This window comes from Anomaloglossus baeobatrachus, unplaced genomic scaffold, assembly GCF_048569485.1.
Source record: "Anomaloglossus baeobatrachus isolate aAnoBae1 unplaced genomic scaffold, aAnoBae1.hap1 Scaffold_52, whole genome shotgun sequence".
Classification (NCBI taxonomy): domain Eukaryota; kingdom Metazoa; phylum Chordata; class Amphibia; order Anura; family Aromobatidae; genus Anomaloglossus; species Anomaloglossus baeobatrachus.
This window is the reverse complement of record NW_027444564.1, coordinates 20631-37186: the sequence shown is the minus strand read 5'-3', so window position 1 is coordinate 37186 and position 16556 is coordinate 20631. Positions and strand designations below refer to the sequence as shown.

The 16556-nt window shown below is 52.6% G+C and overlaps 1 protein-coding gene across 1 annotated transcript in view; it reads right to left on the bottom strand.

Moving 5' to 3' along the window:
• Positions 1-16264, bottom strand: part of LOC142282745 (uncharacterized) — a 58308-nt gene extending 42044 nt beyond the window's left edge. The window contains exon 1 of the mRNA XM_075333022.1: positions 16236-16264. The gene's annotated coding sequence lies outside the window, so the exon portion shown is untranslated. The remainder of the gene's footprint in view (positions 1-16235) is intronic.
• Between the last annotated feature and the right edge of the window lie 292 nt (positions 16265-16556).

The window sequence follows — 16556 nt, the reverse complement described above, 5'->3', positions numbered from 1 at the left end:
TGCAAAAGGCCAGGGAGAAACTCCCTGAGCAGCGCACCAAGATAAGAATATCTTCCACGTCCTGTGGTAGATCTTGGCGGAGGATGGTTTTCTAGCCTGTCTCATGGTGGTAATAACCTTTCGAGATAATCCTGAAGACGCTAGGATCCAGGACTCAATGGCCACACAGTCAGGTTCAGGGCCGCAGAATTCAGGTGGAAAAACGGCTCTTGAGATAGCAAGTCTGGTCGTTCTGGTAGTGCCCATGGTTGGCCTACCGTGAGGTGCCACAGATCTGGGTACCACGATCTCCTCGGCCAGTCTGGAGCGACGAGGATGGCGCGACGGCAGTCGGCCCTGATCTTGCGCAGCACTCTGGGTAACAATGCCAGAGGTGGGAACACATAAGGTAGCCGGAATTGCGACCAATCTTGAACTAAGGCGTCTGCCGCCAGAGCTCGGTGATCGTGAGACCGTGCCATGAAAGCCGGGACCTTGTTGTTGTGCCGTGACGCCATCAGGTCGACGTCCGGCATCCCCCAGCGGCGACAGATCTCCTGAAACACGTCCGGGTGAAGGGACCATTCCCCTGCGTCCATACCCTGGCGACTGAGGAAGTCTGCTTCCCAGTTTTCCACGCCTGGGATGTGAACTGCGGATATGGTGGAAGCCGTGTCTTCCACCCACGTCAGAATCCGTCGGACTTCCTGGAAGGCTTGCCGACTGCGTATTCCACCTTGGTGGTTGATGTACGCTACCGCTGTGGAGTTGTCCGACTGAATTCGGATCTGCTTGCCTTCTAGCCACTGCTGGAAGGCTTGTAGGGCAAGATACACTGCTCTGATTTCTAGAACATTGATCTGAAGGGTGGACTCTTCCTGAGTCCACGTCCCTTGAGCCCTGTGGTGGAGAAACACTGCTCCCCACCCTGATAGACTCGCGTCTGTCGTGACTACCTCCCAGGATGGGGGTAGAAAGGACTTTCCTTTCGACAAAACGGTGGGAAGAAGCCACCACCGAAGAGATTCCTTGGCCGCCTGAGAAAGGGAGACGTCTCTGTCGAGGGACGTCGACTTCCCGTCCCATTGGCGGAGAATGTCCCATTGTAGTGGACGGAGATGAAACTGCGCGAAAGGGACTGCTTCCATTGCTGCTACCATCTTCCCTAGGAAGTGCATGAGGCGTCTCAAGGGGTGAGACTGGCCTTGAAGGAGAGATTGCACCCCTGTCTGTAGTGAACGCTGTTTGTCCAGCGGAAGCTTCACTATCGCTGAGAGAGTATGAAACTCCATGCCAAGATATGTTAGCGATTGGGTCGGAGTCAGATTTGACTTTGAAAAGTTGATGATCCACCCGAAACTCTGGAGAGTCTCCAGCGCAACGGTCAGGCTGTGTTGGCATGCCTCTTGAGAGGGTGCCTTGACAAGTAGATCGTCCAAATACGGGATCACAGAGTGACCTTGAGAGTGCAGGACTGCTACTACTGCTGCCATGACCTTGGTGAAGACACGTGGGGCTGTCGCCAGCCCGAAAGGCAGAGCTACGAACTGAAGGTGTTCGTCTCCTATAACAAAGCGTAGAAAACGCTGGTGCTCTGGAGCAATCGGCACGTGGAGATAAGCATCCTTGATGTCTATAGATGCTAGGAAATCTCCTTGAGACATTGAGGCGATGACGGAGCGAAGGGATTCCATTCGGAACCGCCTGGTTTTTACGTGCTTGTTGAGCAGTTTTAGATCCAGAACGGGACGGAATGACCCGTCCTTTTTTGGCACCACAAACAAGTTGGAGTAAAAACCGTGACCTTGTTCCTGAAGAGGAACGGGGGTCACCACTCCTTCCGCTTTTAGAGTGGACACCGCTAGCCGCAGAGCATCGGCTCGGTCGGGAGGTGGAGAAATTCTGAAGAAGCGAGTTGGAGGACGAGAGCTGAACTCTATCCTGTACCCGTGAGACAGAATGTCTCTCACCCAACGGTCTGTGACCTGTGGCAGCCAAATGTCGCCAAAGCGGGAGAGCCTGCCACCGACCGAGGATGCGGAGAGAGGAGGCCGAAAGTCATGAGGAAGCCGCCTTGGTAGCGGGTCTTCCGGCTGTCTTTTTTGGGCGTGACTGAGTCCGCCAAGAATCTGAGCTCCTCTGATCCTTTTGGACGAGGAGAATTGGGACCTGCCTGAGCCTCGAAAGGACCGAAACCCCGACTGTCCTCTCCTCTGTTGGGGTTTATTTTGTCTGGGCTGAGGTAAAGATGAATCTTTACCCTTGGAGTGTTTAATGATTTCATCTAAGCGCTCCCCAAACAGTCGGTCACGAGAAAATGGCAAACTGGTTAAACACTTTTTGGAAGCAGAATCTGCCTTCCATTCTCTTAACCACAAGGCTCTGCGTAAAACTACGGAGTTGGCGGACGCCACTGCCGTACGGCTCGTAGAGTCTAGGACAGCATTAATCGCGTAAGACGCAAATGCAGACATTTGAGAGGTTAAGGGTGCCACCTGCAGAACAGATGTACGTGTGACCGTGTCAATCTGTGTAAGACCAGCTGAAATAGCTTGGAGTGCCCATACGGCTGCGAATGCTGGAGCAAACGACGCGCCGATAGCTTCATAGATGGATTTCAACCAGAGCTCCATCTGCCTGTCAGTGGCATCTTTAAGTGCCGCCCCATCTTCCACTGCAACTAAGGATCTAGCTGCAAGCCTGGAGATTGGAGGATCCACCTTGGGACACTGGGTCCAGCCCTTGACCACGTCCGGGGGAAAAGGATAACGTGTATCCTTAAGCCGTTTGGAAAAACGCTTATCCGGATAAGCGTGGTGTTTCTGGATTGCCTCTCTAAAGTCAGAGTGGTCCAGAAATACACTTAATTTACGCTTGGGATACCTGAAATGGAATTTCTCCTGCTGTGAAGCTGTCTCCTCCACAGGAGGAGCAGGGGGAGAAATGTCCAACATTTTATTGATGGACGCTATAAGATTATTCACTATGGCGTCACCATCTGGTGTATCCAAATTGAGAGCGGTCTCAGGATCAGAATCCTGATCAGCTATCTCCGCCTCATCATACAGAGAGTCCTGCTGGGACCCTGACCAGTGTGATGAAGTCGAGGGCCGCTCATAGCGAGCTCGCTTAGGCTGTCTGGGACTGTCGTCCGTGTCAGAGCCATCACCCTGGGATGCAAGAGACACCCCCGGATCCCGGAGCTGTTCCGACTGAGGGGGACCAGGGAGCAATGAGTTAACAGTGTCCATGGCCTGAGTTACTGGTCTAGACTGCAATGTTTCAAGAATTTTAGTCATAGTCACAGACAATCTGTCAGCAAAGACTGCAAACTCCGTCCCTGTCACCTGGACAGTATTCACAGGAGGTTCTGCCTGGGTCACCTCCAGCAGAGGCCCCGGCCGAGCAAGTGCCACAGGGGCCGAGCACTGCACACAGTGGGGGTCAGTGGAACCTGCCGGTAGAACAGCCCCACATGCGGTACAAGCAGCATAGAAAGCCTGTGCCTTGGCACCTTTGCTTTTTGCGGTCGACATGCTGTTGTGTCCTCTGAGAAATCTAGGAGGGTATATAGCAGAGAATCCCCAGCGACCGTACAGTGCAATGTAAAGCTGCAAGCATAAAATACAATATACACTTCGGCACCAGTGGGGGTCAGCCCTTGAGGGCAGCTTACCGCCCGCTGAAAAGCGGGTGTGTGGGCACCAGAATCCCGTGTCTGGGTCTCCCAGTCTCCTCTCTCCAGCTCAGACTGCAGACAGGAATGGATGCCGGCGTCCTGTGAAGAGGGGCGGACCGTGGGCGTGCCTCAAACAAAGTGCGGGAAACTGGCGTCCCACTGTGCCCAGTGTGAGGGCTGGAGTATGCAAAGCAGACTCCAGCCCTCTGCGCTGACGTTCTGTACAGCGTCCCGCCCTTCCCCTGACTGGCAGGCCTGGGGGCGGGAACGAAACGAAACTAGGCCGCAAAAAGCCGGGGACTCGAGTAATAAGCGCGGCCGTGATATATGCACGGCCAGCGCGGAAGTCCCCGGCGCACCACAAGTCCCAGCCGCGCCGCAGCGAAAAAACTGACAGCAGCGGCCGCGCGGCAGTTTCAAATACATGTCCCCTCTCAGCAAAGCTGTAGATAGGAATGGCACCAGCGCGCAGCGCTGCTGTCCCCGGCGCACTAACACACCCAGCAACGCTGCGGTGTGCGCGCGATATGTACGGGGACACAGAGTACCTTGACGTAGCAGGGCCTGTCCCTGACGATACTCAGCTCCATTCCAGCAGGTTCTCCAGGGGCTGTGGATGGAGCACGGTCTCAGTGCCTGGAGACCGGTAAAATCCCACTTCACCCAGAGCCCTAAGGGGGATGGGGAAGGATGCAGCATGTGGGCTCCAGCCTCCGTACCCGCAATGGGTACCTCAACCTTAACAAACACCGCCGACAAAAAGTGGGGTGAGAAGGGAGCATGCTGGGGGCCCTAGTATGGGCCCTCTTTTCTTCCATCCGACATAGTCAGCAGCTGCTGCTGACTAAACAGTGGAGCTATGCGTGTATGTGTGCCTCCTTCGCACAAAGCATGAAAACTGAGGAGCCCGTGATCCCACGGGAGGGTGTATAGCCAGAAGGGGAGGGGCCTTACACTTTTAAGTGTAGTGCTTTGTGTGGCCTCCGGAGGCAGTAGCTATACACCCAATTGTCTGGGTCTCCCAATTAGGAGCGACAAAGAAATCAACATCTGTAATATCACATTACTAAGTGGAAAGGAAATCAGCATCACATGTCACCGAACAAAACAAAGAAGCAAACAATAGAGAAAATCCACAGGAAAAGACACCGAACGAGAGAAAGACGATCAGAGAAGAAAATCCACAGGAAAAGACACCGAACGAGAGAAAGACGATCAGAGGAGAAAATCCACAGGAAAAGACACCGAACGAGAGAAAGACGATCAGAGGAGAAAATCCACAGGAAAAGACAACGAACGAGAGAAAGACGATCAGAGGAGAAAATCCACAGGAAAAGACATCGAACGAGAGAAAGACGATCAGAGGAGAAAATCCACAGGAAAAGACACCGAACGAGAGAAAGACGATCAGAGGAGAAAATCCACAGGAAAAGACACCGAACGAAAGAAAGACGATCAGAGGAGAAAATCCACAGGAAAAGACACCGAACACCACAAAGACGATCAGAGGAAAAAATCCACAGGAAAAGTCACCGAACGAGAGAAAGGCGATCAGAGGAGAAAATCCACAGGAAAAGTCACCGAACGAGAGAAAGACGATCAGAGGAGAAAATCCACAGGAAAAGTCACCGAACGCCACAAAGACGATCCGAGGAGAAAATCCACAGGAAAAGACACCGAACAAGAGAAAGACGATCAGAGGAGAAAATCCACAGGAAAAGACACCGAACGAGAGAAAGACGATCAGAGGAGAAAATCCACAGGAAAAGACACCGAACGAGAGAAAGACGATCAGAGGAGAAAATCCACAGGAAAAGACACCGAACGAGAGAAAGACGATCAGAGGAGAAAATCCACAGGAAAAGACACCGAACGAGAGAGAGAAAGACGATCAGAGGAGAAAATCCACAGGAAAAGACACCGAACGAGAGAAAGACGATCAGAGGAGAAAATCCACAGGAAAAGACACCGAACGAGAGAAAGACGATCAGAGGAGAAAATCCACAGGAAAAGACACCGAACGAGAGAAAGACGATCCGAGGAGAAAATCCACAGGAAAAGACACCGAACGAGAGAAAGACGATCAGAGGAGAAAATCCACAGGAAAAGACACCGAACGAGAGAAAGACGATCAGAGGAGAAAATCCACAGGAAAAGACACCGAACGAGAGAAAGACGATCAGAGGAGAAAATCCAAAAGGAAAGACACCGAATGAGAGAAAGACGATCAGAGGAGAAAATCCACAGGAAAAGACACCGAACGAGAGAAAGAAGATCAGAGGAGAAAATCCACAGGAAAAGACACCGAACGAGAGAAAGACGATCAGAGGAGAAAATCCAAAGGAAAGACACCGAATGAGAGAAAGACGATCAGAGGAGAAAATCCACAGGAAAAGACACCGAACGAGAGAAAGACGATCAGAGGAGAAAATCCACAGGAAAAGACACCGAACAAGAGAAAGACGATCAGAGGAGAAAATCCAAAGGAAAGAAGGGAATTTTGTTTACTTACCGTAAATTCCTTTTCTTCTAGCTCCAATTGGGAGACCCAGACAATTGGGTGTATAGCTACTGCCTCCGGAGGCCGCACAAAGTACTACACTTAAAAGTGTAAGGCCCCTCCCCTTCTGGCTATACACCCCCCCCGTGGGAGCACGGGTCCCTCAGTTTTAGTGCAAAAGCAAGAAGGAGGAAAGCCAATAACTGTTTCAGAAACAAATTCAATCCGATAACAATATCGGAGAACGTAACTTATCAACATGAACAACATGTGCACCCGAAAAACAAATACCCTAAGAAAAAACAGGGCGGGCGCTGGGTCTCCCAATTGGAGCTAGAAGAAAAGGAATTTACGGTAAGTAAACAAAATTCCCTTCTTCTTTTTCGCTCCTAATTGGGAGACCCAGACAATTGGGACGTCCAAAAGCAGTCCCTGGGTGGGTAAAAGAATACCTCGTGATCGGGCTGTCAGGCAGCCCTTTCTTACAGGTGGGCCACCGCCGCCTGCAGGACTTGTCTACCTAGGCTGGCATCCGCCGAAGCGTAGGTATGCACCTGATAATGTTTGGTAAAAGTGTGCAGACTCGACCAGGTAGCCGCCTGGCACACCTGCTGAGCCGTAGCCTGATGCCGTAATGCCCAGGACGCACCCACGGCTCTGGTAGAATGGGCCTTCAGTCCAGAAGGAGTCGGAAGCCCAGCAGAACGGTAGGCGTGAAGAATTGGTTCCTTGATCCACCGCGCAAGGGTGGATTTGGAAGCTTGCGACCCTTTATGCTGACCAGCGACCAGGATAAAGAGTGCATCCGAACGGCGCAGAGGCGCCGTGCGGGAAATGTAGATCCTGAGTGCTCTCACCAGGTCCAACAGATGCAAACCCTTTTCAAATTGGTGAACTGGATGCGGACACAAAGATGGTAAAGTGATATCCTGATTGAGATGAAAGGAAGATACCACCTTGGGAAGAAACTCTGGAATTGGACGCAGTACTACCTTGTCTTGGTGAAACACCAGGAAGGGAGATTTGCAAGATAACGCCGCCAGCTCTGACACTCTCCGAAGAGACGTGACCGCCACCAGAAAAGCCACGTTCTGTGAAAGCCGAGAAAAGGAAATCTCCTTCATAGGCTCGAAAGGTGGCTTCTGGAGAGCAATTAGAACCTTGTTCAGATCCCAGGGTTCCAATGGCCGCTTGTAAGGGGGAACGATATGACAAACCCCTTGCAGGAACGTGCGTACCTTAGGAAGTCGCGCCAGGCGCTTCTGAAAGAATACGGATAGCGCAGAGACTTGTCCTTTAAGGGAGCTAAGCGACAAACCTTTTTCCAACCCAGACTGCAGGAAGGAAAGAAAAATAGGCAATGCAAATGGCCAGGGAGAAACTCCCTGAGCGGAGCACCAAGATAAGAATATCTTCCACGTTCTGTGGTAGATCTTGGCGGAGGATGGTTTCCTAGCCTGTCTCATGGTGGCAACAACATCATGAGATAAACCTGAGGTCCCTAGGATCCAGGACTCAATGGCCACACAGTCAGGTTCAGGGCCGCAGAATTCAGATGGAAAAACGGCCCTTGAGACAGCAAGTCTGGACGGCCTGGTAGCGCCCACGGTTGTCCTACCGTAAGATGCCACAGATCCGGGTACCACGACCTCCTTGGCCAGTCTGGAGCGACGAGAATGGCGCAACGGCAGTCGGACCTGATTTTGCGGAGCACTCTGGGCAACAATGCCAGAGGTGGAAACACATAAGGTAGTCGGAACTGCGACCAATCCTGAACTAAGGCGTCTGCCGCCAGAGCTCGGTGATCGTGAGACCGTGCCATGAAAACCGGGACCTTGTTGTTGTGCCGTGACGCCATCAGGTCGACGTCCGGCATCCCCCAGCGGCGACAGATCTCCTGAAACACGTCCGGGTGAAGGGACCATTCCCCTGCGTCCATGCCCTGGCGACTGAGAAAGTCTGCTTCCCAGTTTTCCACGCCTGGAATGTGAACTGCGGATATGGTGGATGCTGTGTTTTCCACCCACGTCAGAATCCGCCGGACTTCTTGAAAGGCTTGCCGACTGCGTGTTCCCCCTTGGTGGTTGATATACGCCACCGCTGTGGAATTGTCCGACTGAATCCGGATCTGCTTGCCCTCCAGCCACTGTTGGAAGGCTCGCAGAGCAAGATACACTGCTCTGATTTCCAGAACATTGATCTGAAGGGTGGACTCTCTCTGAGTCCACGTACCCTGAGCCCTGTGGTGAAGAAACACTGCTCCCCACCCTGATAGGCTCGCATCTGTCGTGACCACCGCCCAGGATGGGGGTAGGAACGACTTTCCTTTTGACAATGAGGTGGGAAGAAGCCACCATCGGAGAGAGTCCTTGGCTGCCTGAGAGAGGGAGACATCCCTGTCGAGGGACGTCGACTTCCCGTCCCATTGGCGGAGAATGTCCCATTGTAGAGGGCGCAGATGAAACTGCGCGAAAGGGACTGCTTCCATTGCTGCCACCATCTTCCCTAGGAAATGCATGAGGCGCATCAAGGAGTGGGACTGGTTCTGCAGGAGAGATTGCACCCCTGTCTGCAGAGAGCACTGCTTGTCCAGTGGAAGCTTCACTATCGCTGAGAGAGTATGAAACTCCATGCCAAGATATGTTAGTGATTGGGTCGGGGTTAGATTTGACTTTGAAAAGTTGATAATCCACCCGAAACTCTGGAGAGTCTTCAGTGCCACGTCCAGACTGTGTTGGCATGCCTCTTGAGAGGGTGCCTTTATAAGTAGATCGTCCAAATACGGGATCACGGAGTGACCCTGCGAGTGCAGGACAGCTACTACTGCTGCCATGACCTTGGTGAAGACCCGAGGGGCTGTTGCCAGCCCGAAAGGTAACGCTACGAACTGCAGGTGTTCGCTTTCTATAACGAAGCGTAGAAAACGCTGATGTTCTGGCGCAATCGGCACGTGAAGATAAGCATCTTTGATGTCTATTGATGCTAAGAAATCTCCTTGAGACATTGAGGCGATGACGGAGCGGAGAGATTCCATCCGGAACCTCCTGGTTTTTACGTGTTTGTTGAGCAACTTTAGATCCAGGACGGGCCGAAAGGACCCGTCCTTCTTTGGCACCACAAACAGATTGGAGTAAAAACCGTGACCTTGTTCCTGAAGAGGAACGGAAGTCACCACTCCTTCCGCCTTTAGAGCGGCCACCGCCTGCAGCAGAGCATCGGCTCGGTCGGGCGGTGGGGAAGTCCTGAAGAAACGAGTTGGAGGACGAGAGCTGAACTCTATCCTGTACCCGTGAGACAGAATGTCCTTCACCCAACGGTCTTTGACCTGTGACAGCCAAATGTCGCCAAAGCGGGAGAGCCTGCCACCGACCGAGGATGCGGAGAGAGGAGGCTGAAAGTCATGAGGAAGCCGTCTTGGTAACGGTTCTTCCTGCTGTCTTTTTTGGGCGTGACTGAGTCCGCCAAGAATCTGAGCCTCTCTGATCCTTTTGAGTCCTTTTGGACGAGGAGAATTGGGACCTGCCTGAGCCTCGAAAGGACCGAAAACCAGACTGACCCCTCCTTTGTTGGGGCTTGTTTTGTCTGTGTTGAGGTAAGGATGAGTCCTTACCCTTGGAGTGTTTAATGATTTCATCCAAACGCTCCCCAAACAATCGGTCGCGAGAAAAAGGCAAACTGGTTAAGCACTTCTTGGAAGCAGAATCTGCCTTCCATTCTCTCAACCACAGGGCTCTGCGCAAAACCACGGAGTTGGCTGACGCCACCGCCGTACGGCTCGTAGAGTCCAGGACAGCATTAATCGCGTAAGACGCGAATGCAGACATTTGAGAGGTCAATGGTGCCACCTGGGGGGCAGATGTACGTGTGACCGAGTCGACTTGTATAAGCCCAGCTGAAATGGCTTGGAGTGCCCATACGGCTGCAAAAGCTGGCGCCAACGACGCTCCAATAGCTTCATAGATGGATTTCAGCCAGAGCTCCATCTGCCTGTCAGTGGCATCTTTAAGTGCCGCTCCATCTTCTACTGCAACTAAAGATCTAGCTGCAAGCCTGGAGATTGGAGGGTCCACCTTGGGACACTGGGTCCAACCCTTGACCACGTCAGGGGGAAAAGGATAGCGTGTATCTTTAAGCCGTTTGGAAAAACGCTTATCAGGATAAGCGTGGTGTTTCTGGATTGCATCTCTAAAGTCAGAGTGGTCCAGAAAAGTGCTTAATTTACGCTTGGGATATCTGAAATGGAATTTCTCCTGCTGTGAAGCTGCCTCCTCCGCAGGAAGAGCTGGCGGGGAAATATCTAACATCCTATTGATGGACGCTATAAGATCATTCACTATGGCGTCACCATCCGGTGTATCCAGATTGAGAGCGGACCCAGGATCAGAATCTTGATCAGTTACATCCGCCTCATCACCCATAGATTCGTCCCGCTGGGATCCTGACCAGTGAGACGAAGTTGAGGGCCCCTCATAACGAGCCCGCTTAGGTTGTCTGGGACTGTTGTCTGAGTCAGAATCGTCACCCTGGGGTGCATGTGACACCCCCGGAGCTTGGAAGTGTTCCAGCTGAGGGGGACCAGGGAGCAATGATGCCACAGTGTCCATGGTCTGAGTTACTGGTCTAGACTGCAATGTTTCAAGAATCCTTGACATGGTCATAGACAATCTGTCAGCAAAAGCTGCAAACTCCGTTCCTGTCACCTGGACAGCATTCACAGGTGGTACACTCTGGGTCACGTCCAGCAGAGGCCCCGGCTGTGCAAGTTGCACAGGGGCCGAGCACTGCACACAATGGGGGTCAGTGGAACCTGCCGGTAGAGCAGCCCCACATGCGGTACAGGCAGCATATAATGTCTGTGCCTTAGCACCCTTGCGTTTTGCGGACGACATGCTGTTGCCTCCTTGTAATCTAGGAGGGTATATAGCCGAGAATCACCAGCGACCGTACAGTACAAAGTATTTGCAAACACAAAATACTCAGTATACAAACGGCACAAGTGGGGGTGAGCCCTTGAGGCTGCTTACCGCCCGCTGAACAGCGGGTATGAGGCCGTAGAATCCCGTGTCTGGGTCTCCCCGTCTCCCCTCTGCAGCTCAGCGTGCAGGCAGGAATGGCTGCCGGCGTTCTGTGAAGAGGGGCGGACCGTGGGCGTGCCACAAACAAAGTGCGGGAATCTGCGTCCTACTGTGCCTGGTGTGAGGGCTGGAGTATGTAAAAAAGACTCCAGCCCTCAGCGCTGATGCTCTGTACAGCGTCCCGCCCTCCTCCTGACTGGCAGGTGCGGAGGCGGGAACGAACCAACTAGGCCGCAAAAGCCGGGGACTGTAGTAATAAGCGCGGCCGTGATATATGCACGGTCAGCGCGGAAGTCCCCGGCGCACCACAAGTCCCAGCCGCGTTGCAGTCCCAGCGGCCGGCGCGACCGTTCTCCCTGAGTCTACCCACTCAGCTAAGCTGAAGTGAGGAAATGGCACAAGCGCAGCAGCGCTGTTGTCCCCGGCGCACTAACACACCCAGCAATGCTGCGGTGTGCGCTCGTATGCACGGGGACACAGAGTACCTTGACGGGGCAGGGCCATGTCCCTGACGATACTCAGCTCCATATCCAGCGGCTTCTCCAGGGGCTGTGGATGGAGCACGGTCTCAGTGCCTGGAGACCGGTAAAATCCCACTTCACCCAGAGCCCTAATGGGGATGGGGAAGGAATCAGCATGTGGGCTCCAGCCTCCGTACCCGCAATGGGTACCTCAACCTTAACAAGCACCACCGACAGAAAGTGGGGTGAGAAGGGAGCATGCTGGGGGCCCTATATGGGCCCTCTTTTCTTCCATCCGACATAGTCAGCAGCTGCTGCTGACTAAATAGTGGAGCTATGCGTGCGTGTCTGACCTCCTTCGCACAAAGCAAAAACTGAGGGACCCGTGCTCCCACGGGGGGGTGTATAGCCAGAAGGGGAGGGGCCTTACACTTTTAAGTGTAGTACTTTGTGCGGCCTCCGGAGGCAGTAGCTATACACCCAATTGTCTGGGTCTCCCAATTAGGAGCGAAAAAGAAAGACACCGAACGAGAGAAAGACGATCAGAGGAAAAAATCCACAGGAAAAGACACCGAACGAGAGAAAGACGATCAGAGGAAAAAATCCACAGGAAAAGACACCGAACGAGAGAAAGACGATCAGAGGAGAAAATCCACAGGAAAAGACACCGAACGCCACAAAGACGATCAGAGGAGAAAATCCACAGGAAAAGACACCGAACACGACAAGGAAGATCAGAGGAGAAAATCCACAGGAAAAGACACCGAACGAGAGAAAGACGATCCGAGGAGAAAATCCACAGTAAAAGACACCGAACGAGAGAAAGACGATCAGAGGAAAAAATCCACAGGAAAAGACACCGAACACCACAAAGACGATCAGAGGAGAAAATCCACAGGAAAAGACACCGAACGAGAGAAAGACGATCAGAGGAGAAAATCCACAGGAAAAGACACCGAACGAGAGAGACGATCACAGGAGAAAATCCACAGGAAAAGTCACCGAACGACGATCAGAGGAGAAAATCCACAGGAAAAGACACCAAACGAGAGAAAGACGATCAGAGGAGAAAATCCACAGAAAAAGACACCGAACGAGAGAAAGACGATCAGAGGAGAAAATCCACAGGAAAAGTCACCGAACGAGAGAAAGACGATCAGAGGAGAAAAGCCACAGGAAAAGTCACCGAACGAGAGAAAGACGATCAGAGGAGAAAATCCACAGGAAAAGTCACTGAACACCACAAGGACGATCAGAGGAGAAAACCCACAGGAAAAGACACCGAACACCACAAAGACGGTCAGAGGAGAAAATCCACAGGAAAAGTCACCGAACGACGATCAGAGGAGAAAATCCACAGGAAAAGACACCAAACGCCACAAAGACGATCAGAGGAGAAAATCCACAGGAAAAGTCGCCGAACGAGAGAAAGACGATCCGAGGAGAAAATCCAGAGGAAAAGACACCGAACGAGAGAAAGACGATCAGAGGAGAAAATCCACAGGAAAAGACACCGAACAAGAGAAAGACGATCAGAGGAGAAAATCCACAGGAAAAGACATCGAACACCACAAAGACGATCAGAGGAGATAATCCACAGGAAAAGACACCGAACGAGAGAAAGAAGATCAGAGGAGAAAATCCACAGGAAAAGTCACCGAACGAGAGAAAGACGATCCGAGGAGAAAACCCACAGGAAAAGACACCGAACACCACAAAGACGATCAGAGGAGAAAATCCACAGGAAAAGTCACCGAACGACGATCAGAGGAGAAAATCCACAGGAAAAGACACCAAACGAGAGAAAGACGATCCGAGGAGAAAATCCACAGGAAAAGTCACCGAACGAGAGAAAGACGATCAGAGGAGAAAATCCACAGGAAAAGTCACCGAACGAGAGAAAGACGATCAGAGGAGAAAATCCACAGGAAAAGTCACCGAACGAGAGAAAGACGATCAGAGGAGAAAATCCACAGGAAAAGTCACCGAACGAGAGAAAGACGATCAGAGGAGAAAATCCACAGGAAAAGACACCAAACGAGAGAAAGACGATCAGAGGAGAAAATCCACAGGAAAAGTCACCGAACGAGAGAAAGACGATCAGAGGAAAAAATCCACAGGAAAAGACACCGAACACCACAAAGACGATCAGAGGAGAAAATCCACAGGAAAAGACACCGAACGAGAGAAAGACGATCCGAGGAGAAAATCCACAGGAAAAGACAACGAACAAGAGAAAGACGATCAGAGGAGAAAATCCACAGGAAAAGACACTGAACGAGAGAGACGATCCGAGGAGAAAATCCACAGGAAAAGACACCGAACGAGAGAAAGACGATCAGAGGAGATAATCCACAGGAAAAGACACCGAACAAGAGAAAGACGATCAGAGGAGAAAATCCACAGGAAAAGTCACCGAACGAGAGAAAGACGATCAGAGGAAAAAATCCACAGGAAAAGTCACCGAACACCACAAGGACGATCAGAGGACAAAACCCACAGGAAAAGACAACGAACGAGAGAAAGACGATCAGAGGAAAAAATCCACAGGAAAAGACAACGAACGAGAGAAAGACGATCGGAGGAGAAAATCCACAGGAAAAGACAACGAACAAGAGAAAGACGATCAGAGGAGAAAATCCACAGGAAAAGACACCGAACGAGAGAAAGACGATCAGAGGAGAAAATCCACAGGAAAAGACACCGAACGAGAGAAAGACGATCAGAGGAGAAAATCCACAGGAAAAGACACCGAACGAGAGAAAGACGATCAGAGGAGAAAATCCACAGGAAAAGTCACCGAACGAGAGAAAGACGATCACAGGAGAAAATCCACAGGAAAAGACACCGAACACCACAAAGACGATCACAGGAGAAAATCCACAGGAAAAGACACCGAACGCCACAAAGACGATCAGAGGAGAAAATCCACAGGAAAAGACACCGAACGAGAGAAAGACGATCAGAGGAGAAAATCCACAGGAAAAGACACCGAACACCACAAAGACGATCAGAGGAGAAAATCCACAGGAAAAGACACCAAACACGACAAGGAAGATCAGAGGAGAAAATCCACAGGAAAAGACACCGAACGAGAGAAAGACGATCCGAGGAGAAAATCCACAGGAAAAGACACCGAACACCACAAAGACGATCACAGGAGAAAATCCACAGGAATAAGTGTAGCGCCCCTGAAGCAGACAGGAATCTACAAGGTACTGCATCCCCACCAGGATACAGGGCCTACCCCCAAGGACCCAGAAGGGAAAACTGGAGAACAGGACCAGAGACTCCGACCCCACAGGATTCATGCTACCGTCATACGGACTGCCGTTAAGGGACTACCAGGATGGGACCCCCAGCCGCTGCAAGCCATGGGGACCCACCAACCAAAGACAGGTGCAGGGGGAAGAAGCCACCAGGTCACTAAACTGGCTCTGGGACTAAGGGACCTGCGGTGGAGACCAGCCGGCCTCGGGTGACCAGTTACCATCTGACCGTGAGTAAAGGCACCAGTTACACTGCAGCCCTGTGTGTGGCTACCTTCTCTCTGCACCCATCCACATCACCCATCCTCTGGAGCCCGGCCCTGCTTGTGGAGGGTCTAACACCAGCCCCAGTAGTGAGACCTGTGCAGCGGCGGCTCCATCCACACAGCCGCAACCCGCAAGTGGCGTCACGTGATGAACTCTCATATAAACTCCCCGGTAAATATCCCCCTTTTCAAAAAGCCCCCAGGACACGGAACCGGGCAACGGCCACCAAAGTGACATCTCCCCAGTTATACACCGCCCGGGGGCGACTACCCCATAACCCTGGGGGCAGAGTACCCCATAACCCTGGGGGCAGAGTACCCCATAACCCTGGGGGCAGAGTACCCCATAACCCTGGGGGCAGAGTACCCCATAACCCTGGGGGCAGAGTACCCCATAACCCTGGGGGCAGAGTACCCCATAACCCTGGGGGCAGAGTACCCCATAACCCTGGGGGCGAGTACCCCATAATCCTGGGGGCGAGTACCCCATAACCCTGGGGGCGAGTACCCCATAACCCTGGGGGCGAGTACCCCATAACCCTGGGCGACAAGTCACCGAACGCCACAAACACAATGAGAGGAGAAGATTGGAGAGAAGCCGCATGTTCTATCCCCTGCAGAAGAGGCACAGCGTGTGCACAGGGCTGTGCTGATGACTGACCTCACACTGCAGGCTGCAGAGCTCCGGGGTGCACAGGGCTGTGCTGATGACTGACCTTACACTGCAGGCTGCAAAGCTCCGGGGGCACAGGGATGTGCTGATGCAGGGCTGTGCTGATGACTGACCTCACACTGCAGGCTGCGGAGCTCCGGGGTGTACAGGGCTGTGCTGATGACTGACCTCACACTGCAGGCTGCAGAGCTCCGGGGTGCACAGGGCTGTGCTGATGACTGACCTTACACTGCAGGCTGCAGAGCTCCGGGGTGTACAGGGCTGTGCTGATGACTGACCTTACACTGCAGGCTGCGGAACTCCGGGATGCACAGGGCTGTGCTGATGACTGACCTTACACTGCAGGCTGCGGGGCTCCGGGGTGCACAGGGCTGTGCTGATGACTGACCTCACACTGCAGGCTGCGGAGCTCCGGGGTGCACAGGGATGTGCTGATGCAGGGCTGTGCTGATGACTGACCTCACACTGCAGGCTGCGGAGCTCCGGAGTGCACAGGGCTGTGCTGATGACTGACCTAACACTGCAGGCTGCGGAGCTCCGGGGTGCACAGGGCTGTGCTGATGACTGACCTAACACTGCAGGCTGCGGAGCTCCGGGGGCACAGGGCTGTGCTGATGACTGACCTTATACTGCAGGCTGCGGAGCTCCGGGTGC